The sequence below is a fragment of the Calonectris borealis genome, unplaced genomic scaffold (genome assembly GCF_964195595.1).
Source record: "Calonectris borealis unplaced genomic scaffold, bCalBor7.hap1.2 HAP1_SCAFFOLD_96, whole genome shotgun sequence".
NCBI classification, from domain to species: Eukaryota; Metazoa; Chordata; class Aves; order Procellariiformes; family Procellariidae; genus Calonectris; species Calonectris borealis.
In genome coordinates this window covers 96,519-104,149 of record NW_027441487.1, presented here as the reverse complement: position 1 = coordinate 104,149, position 7,631 = coordinate 96,519, and the positions used below count along the sequence as shown (strand labels likewise).

At 49.0% G+C, this 7,631-nt stretch overlaps 1 long non-coding RNA gene across 1 annotated transcript; it reads right to left on the bottom strand.

The window, feature by feature from the left end:
* Positions 1 to 5,290: 5,290 nt before the first annotated feature.
* On the bottom strand, positions 5,291 to 7,082 carry LOC142076721 (uncharacterized). Its single transcript, XR_012671288.1, has 3 exons — positions 6,995 to 7,082; positions 6,240 to 6,356; positions 5,291 to 5,447 (listed from the first exon to the last, which is right to left on the bottom strand). It is a non-coding gene; the product is annotated as an uncharacterized LOC142076721 (long non-coding RNA).
* Positions 7,083 to 7,631: the final 549 nt, after the last annotated feature.

Genomic DNA, 7,631 nt, shown 5'->3' with positions numbered 1-7,631 from the left:
CCGGGTCTCGGGCCCTTTTCCTGCACGTTAAACTCTCTTTGCTTATTGCACAGAAAACTTCTGTCAGTTAAGCATCCCTCTGAAGACAGTTTCCTATGCACTAAAATGTCCCGGGCTTGTTGGCACATTGGCACCTTGGCAGAAGAGTGGAGACTGTTCTTGTAACTTCAAGATCTCCATTAGGTTTGCCGTTGCTATGGTACTTTGCTAACCTGAGAAGCTTGCTTCCCTCCCTCCCTCTTCAGGTCGTCAGCAAGGCTTCTGCATGATGTGCATAATGGAAGCGCACGTTAACGAGGTCCTGCATTCTTCAGCCAGTGCCATCCAACCTAAGGCTGTCATCCGGGTCCTCAGAAGTAAGTCATTTCAGGTGCTTTTACACGTTTCTTCCCTTCTTGTCAGAGAGAACTATTAACAACTTCTGTCTTAGGAATAGGAGAACATTTCCAGCCTGGCATGCAGGAAGATGCCCACGAGTTCTTAAGCTACACTATCAATGCCATGCAGAGAGCTCGTCCGAGTGGAAGCAGCGAGTAAGCACAAGCAAATTACCTTTGCAATGTTCCTGAGCCCTCTGGACTCCTTGATGTTCTCCCATCAAGGAAACCCTATGCCCAGAGTTTTCACACAAAGCAAAACTCTTGGAGGAGATAACTCTCTGCCTTACGATTTGTTTCCAGCTTGGGCATCTCTTCTCAAGAAACTACCATCGTCCATCAAATATTTGGGGGCTTTCTGAGATCCAGAGGTACTTTTTAAAAATATTACCGTCCTTAGAATCATCTCTGGCTCCTTCTCTCTTTGTGGTAAACAAACTTCTACTTTCTAGCATGCAGCAGTATGTCCAGTGCCTCTAAAGTAGTATGTGTTGGTTGTTGAAACGGGCAGAGTTAGTCTCCTTCCCAACCTGAGAAGCATTTCTCTTTGCCTTCCAGTAACGTGCTTGAGCTGCAAAGCCGTTTCCGACACCTACGAAGCATTCCTTGATATTCCTTTGGATATCAAGGTAAGATGGTTTGAAATTGTGGTGCACAATGTTTCAAGACCCCTGCAGGGGGCCTAGTTTATCTCCAGTAAGCTCCGTTGATTTAAAACTGTGGGCTGTTACCACGCAAGAGCTTGGTGCTGGATGGGGAGGGAACCGGGCTGCTGTGCTCCTTCGGTGGAAGTCCTGTAAACGGCCGCCCCGTGCTGGGTGTCAGCTGGGCAGAGAGTAAGGATGGCATCTACAGCCCTGATGACACTGCCATACCACCCTGCTTTGGACTACCTCAATTCGCCTCTGATTGCTGCTCGGATGGCTTTGATTGCTTTTGCTATTTTTGACCATGCGTACCACAGGCAACTCTGGTACCGCCCAGGGGTAGCTCTTTCTTGGGATAATGCTGGCACCACACAGGTAGCTATTTCTTGGGATTTTGGGTTTCCAGGAGCTTAGCGCTCTCCTTTCTTTCTCATCCAGGCAGCCTCATCTGTCACTGAAGCTCTGGAAGACTTTTTCAAACCTGAGCAGTTGGATGGTGAAAATGGCTATAAATGTAGCAAGTAAGATTATTACTAAAGACATCTTCATAGTAGATACTGGGTTACGGTATTGCATGTCCGGGAGCCCTAGTTACATTTTGACTTAATTGAGAAACACAGTCATGAGACAGCCTGGGTTTTTTCTTTTTTTTTCTTTCCCATACAACTAATCCACCCGAGTCATCCGGAACTTGGAAAATAATGCACTTGTTTCTAACACGGGTAATTTTTTTCCCTTCTGCCTGGATATTTGGAAAGCTTTGATGAGAATTTTCTTCCTGGCATTGTCTGCCCTGGAGGTGGTCAACCTTCCTAGCTATGAAGTTGCCCACTGACCTACCCCCATGGCCAGAAGGGAGAAGACACGTCCCATACGCAGCGGTGAGCTGAAGCGAGGAAGAGCTCTGGACAGTGATTTGGCAACAGCAGCTGCCTCGAGAAAGCAATCAACAGTTTCATTTCCAAGGCTTTTTGGATGCTTGCGTCTCTGTCCAGGAGACCTCAGTCCTCGGAGCAATAGCAGCCTCTGCCGGCTCTCTGAACAGTGTCGTTCCTAGTTCTTGTAAAGACTGTAGACTGCTGCTCTCCAAAGTGAGCCACCCTAGACCGAAGCTACCTTCCGTGAGAGCGTACGGACTTAAGGGGTCTGAAATGCAAACCTGCGCATACGATAGTTGGGCAAAACAAGCCTTTACGCAACCATACGTGGATGGGGGGTGAAGCGGGGAGAAGATTGGTTGCAACAGTTGGGTCTGTGCTTGTTTTCAAGGTGTGAACAGCTGGCCACTGCGTCCAAGAGGCTTGCGATACATCGCTCCTCCAATGTCCTGACAGTGTGCTTGAAGAGATTCGATCCTTTCTCTGGCAGAAAGATTAGCAAGGTATGTATACAAGTGCACTGCAACTTTGTCTGCTTGGAAGGAGACCTTTCCCGAAGGAGAACCCTTTTTTGGAAGTTGTTAACGTCTGCACACGATGGCTATCAAGTGCAGCTGCCTAAGAAAAATCAATGCAATAGCTCTGGTAGCTGTGCCTTGCTCTTTCCCTTGTGGCAAGAGGAGAGTTCCAATGCGAAGATAAGCACTCCGCTGTGCTCGTAAAGAGCTGGTTTGGCCGAGAACAGTTTTCTGTCACTTCAATGACGAAATGGCAACGCCTGTTTTTGATGAACCGAGAAGATCTATTTCTATACCTCTAGCCTGTGTTTGGTGGCAAGGTTTCCTCAGGCTGCTTCCTAAAGACTCTCAGGATAACTTTTAGTCTTCTCGGTCTCTCTTTAGCTTGTGCAGTATCCGGAATATTTGGACCTTGGTGCATACATGTCTCAAGCGGCTGGAGAACCACTCCTCTACTCCTTGTATGCTGTCCTGGTGCATGAAGGTTCCAGCTGTCAGGCAGGACACTATTACTGCTTCGTGAAGGTAAAAGTCAACTCTGCGATTTGCGTTGGCGCATGGTGTCCTTCAGTGGTGTTCTCTCTGTGTTTTTGTTTTAAAAATCCTGCAGTTCATCTAAAGATAGCGTTGCCTTTCTTTGCAGGCCGGCGATGGACGGTGGTACAAGATGAATGATGACTCTGTAGGTCTTTGTGACATCAAGACGGTTCTCCGCCAGCGTCCGTATTTACTCTTCTACGCCAGGTAATAACAAGTGTGGAAGGGTGTTCCGAATACACTCCCTCTCCTGTTACTGATCGTGGTGGTGGTGTTCTCCTGTGGTGGGTTTTGCTTTCTGTCCTAGGAGAGAATGACTGTTTGTCTAGTTAAGTTCTGTCTGTTCTGCAGTTTGCCCGCTCCTTTCTTCTCCCTCCTTGTCTGGCACTAAACTCTTGCGCTGGTGTAAGTTGCTGGCTGTCTGCTCTCTGAGACTGGCTAGCTGCGAAAAGAGGCGAAATGGAGGTCCGAGAGGGTATAAAGATGAGTTACTGCTCTGAAAGGGACAGACGTGGCTGGAAGACCGTGATCTCATTTCCAGCTTCTAGTGCTGGTTCAGGCTTCTGCGTGTCACACCAAGTGCTGCCAGACAATGAAAGGATGAGACTGAAGGCACGAGGAGGCTGCGAGAACAACCCTAGACTAAGATCACTGTTGTTTCTCCAGGCACCATGATCTGAGCCCTGGAGCAGGTGCTGAATGCCAAGAGACAAAGAGCACTTGTGGGGCAAAGCTGGATCAAGTGCAGAAGAGTCCATTTTCTGGCGTCACCGTGGGACTGAGGAATCAAGAAGGTGGAGAAAATATGCAGAGGACCCAAAGGAAGAGACAAGCACGGGACTCTGCAGGAACTCCCCCTCAGCGCTGCGGCAGGAAGAGAGCGCGCTCTGACTCTGAGCAGGGGGGGCAGCTGAACAGAAGCCAACCAGACTGTCGCCTCCCAGCCCGAGGCGCACTCGCCACGCAGAAACGCAGAAGCGCGCTCACCGTCAGCCGGCGCCTGGCAGTGGGAACCTGTGCAGCTCTTCCCACAGGGAGAGAAACAGCCCCCGTGAATGGCAGAAGCTCCAGAGGGGAAAGCGTGCACGGCTTGAGCGGCCACAGAGCAGACACGCAGCCTGGCTCGGTAGGTGAGCAGCAGCCGGGGAAATACTCGCTTGGACAGCGTGCGCTCCCACCAGTGCCGGTTCACCCAGAGCCTGCAGGCTCTGGCCAGGCACCTGGAAAACAAACGTGCAGAAAGAGGAAACACGCCTGTGCAGAGGGGGATGAAAGTGCACCCAAAAGAAAGCGGTGAAAGGCAGAAGCGAGCATTCTGGTGATGCAGAATTGAAAAAGAAATGCAAGAAAGTGAAGAAGAAAAAGAAATCCAGAGAGAACTCCGGAGAGGAGGACTAAAAAGTAAGCATTTGCAGCATCACCAGCAAATGTTGCCTCACTCTTTGCCACGTGTTTCAGGTGCATGGCTTATGGACAGAAGCGTTCAGTACTTGTGACGGAGCTTGCCATCACAACCTGCAATTTACCATCAAAGGCCGCAGACAAACATTATCATAAGAATGCTAATCATCAAACTTGACGTTTAGGATCGAAACAATAAAATTGCATCATAACCAAACCCAGTCCTAAGTGGTGCTTCTGATTTCTGTAGAGAGTTTGACCATGTGAGAAAGAACAGAGGGGTTTGGGGTTTTTTTGAAATTTTTTAACTCAAGACTTCCTTTATGAAAGCACCCGTGTGATCCAGAAGGGTGGAAGCTTTCTACACCTACTGAGCATATTAAATTAGCACGCAGAGATCTCAGGGAAAAAAAATGACCGGGAACAGAGCATCTTCAGCGCTGCTCGATTAGAGGCTCGGGTCGCCTTTGTGTGATTCAGGTTGTCTTCTCCCAAGTGCGACATCTGGTGCAAGAGAGACAAGGAAACCAAGGCATTACAAGCACTGCCACTGATGGTCCTCATCAACAGGGTCATCTTGTTAAGAAGATGGGTTTCCACTCTTTTTACTCCTTGTTTCGGTGAAGAAGCTGGTTTCCTGGCAAACTCAGGCAGTGGAGTTTGAGTAAAAAAGACAACACTTCACCTTGAAGATGCTCCTGCAGTGTCCCACAAGAGCTGCAGTTCATAGGCCTTCTGGCCCCTTTCTGAGCCTGTCGCAAGGCATCCTGGGTGTGAAATCAGTTTCTGAGGCAAAACGGAGGCAGAAACGTGTAGGCATTTCTCCTCACAGAAAGTATAAGACACCCAGCTCCCAAGCCTGCCGTGAAACTCACTGCAAAATGAGCGAAGGTGCTTCTGCATCGGCATCCTCTTTCATCTCCAAATGCCAGCGCTTGGGATTACTGTGCCCTCCAGAAACCGAATCCAGCGAGAGAGGCAATGGGGACGTGAGGAGGAACAGGGTCCAGGGGAGCAGCCAAGCGCAGGGATCTTTCTTGGCAGCAATCATGCTCTGGTGACCTATGTAAAAGTCAGTTCTTCGCCAGCCTAGGAGAGAGGCAAGGACACTTTAGCATGGATTACCAAGGGAATTTATTCTCTTTATTTAGCTATGCGTATTGCACCTGCATGAAACAGTCCTCTGTGCCTGCCCTGTCATCTTCTCAGGCACATATGACATCAAAAACCACCTTCACAAATCACACAGAAAGTCCTGCCCTATCAGCTACTCAGCCACCAGTAACATGACAAGCACCTGAAAAAGCAACGGGCTAGTTCCTGCCACGAATGACATCACAGGCACCTAAGCAGGCCATGCGTCTTTTCCTATCCAGCTGCTACTCAGTCACAAGTGATATCACCCGCATCTGCACAAGTGATTTAAAAACTCCTACCCTATCCATTGCTCAGCAGCAAGTGACACCACAAGTACCTGCAGCAGAAGCCAGGTTCCTGCTCCTTCCCCGTCAGCTGCTCAGCCACCAGTGTCTTCACAAGGACCTGCACCCTCACTTTCCACATGCCATCTTTGTCACCTCCATCTCTACCTTGTCTCCTGTCTCTCCGGGCTCTTCTCTCTGCCAGGCACTTTCCTCAGTCACTCCATGACCTCCCAAGGCCTTTTCCTGTTATTGTGCTTCTGTGGCAGATGTTACCTTGAAAGCACTGTCCCAGCCACGTGACCTGCACCTATTTCTCTTCTCCCTCTGCTTCGTGCTCTGGCTGTTTGATGCATTTTTTGACCTCGGAGGCCCTTGTACCCTGGCTCCCTCCTGCTCTTAAACCCTGCTCCTGCAAGAGAAGGGGCAATCAGTCAGTGTCTCCTCCACGGCATCTCACCTGCATCTCTCTGACATGCACATCTGGCGCGAACTGTCACCATCAGCCCCAGCTGTGCGTGAAGTCTTCTCCTGGCACAGGCGCAGCTCTGGGTGTGCTTGGTGTGGAACACGGCTCCTGAAGGAGAAGAGCAAAACTCAAAGTTGCTCCTGGGCAACGTCCTGCTGGGAGAGCTGATTTGAAGGCAGGTGTGCCGCAGGTCCTGAGGCTGGTCCAGGGGTGCTCCCTGTCCCCCAGCTCGGCCACAGCTCCCACATCTGGCTCCTTCCAGCAGGATTCTGGAAAGCCCGTTCCCAGCTGTGAGCGCCAGGCCAAGGGCACCGGGCAGAATCAGCCCCCACCCCCGAGGGCCCCAGCCCCCAACTGGCCTCTGCCCCCAAACTACTGAAACTTCCAAACAGGCTCTCCCTCTAACTGAATTACCTTCAGTTTTCAGAAAAGAAACTGTATGCTTCCAGATTAGGTAGCGTGAGGAAGATTTTTAGAGAGCTATTTGGGCTCCAACTCCAGAACAAAAGGATTTCCATTACACAATCCCAGCCACCTCCTTCATGATCCTCTTGTCAGTGACCCACAAAAACTGTGTTGTAGAAAACACAGTGGCTATTAAAAAGCATCCTCTCCTCCCCCCAAATCTTTGTTTCCCTTATACCCTCAGACTACCGCAGTAATTATCATACTGTAATTCTGTAATGACCACCAACCTGAAAACCCTCCAAAGCATGGATGAGAAGCATCACTAACTACGCACCCACCTCTTAGTCCTCTTGCAGCAAGGAGCCAGTGCTCTGTGACCGAGCACTTCTGCATGGACACCTCTCTCTGACAGGAGACTGCCGGGCTGAAAACAAAACCAAAATCTTAAGTTGTCTTGGCTCCAGGGAAAGCAAAGAATTTTTGATGCCGATACAAACAAGTTCAAGAGAAAGCAGGATGGTGGAAAAGGCGGAAAATGTGATGTGTCTCACCCACCTTTAATTTCAGAGGAGGTTTCAAGGGTGGTTTTTTTTTCTCATGTACAGCACAGGTGAGGAAGCACACACCTGCCTTTTCAGGAGAACTGAAAAGAGTAAGACTATCAAGTCCGTGCAATTACTCTTCTTTGCAGGATACATGACTCCTTTTATTACATCTCAGTGGAGAGCTTTAATTTACTACCACCAAGTTCTGATATGGAAACAGCAAAACGTTTTCTGTAAATTTTTGAAAAGAATAGTAGACTGTTCATATAAACTGTAAATGACTTGTTTCCACTGTCAAAGGTTATAACGCTTTTGAGTATCTTTGCCATCTTCATCTTCTTTGCCAAGACTTTCTTCTCATAACACTATAACTACTGTACCTCAACATAACATTAAACTCTTCAAATATCCTTGCAGATTCTATGAAATC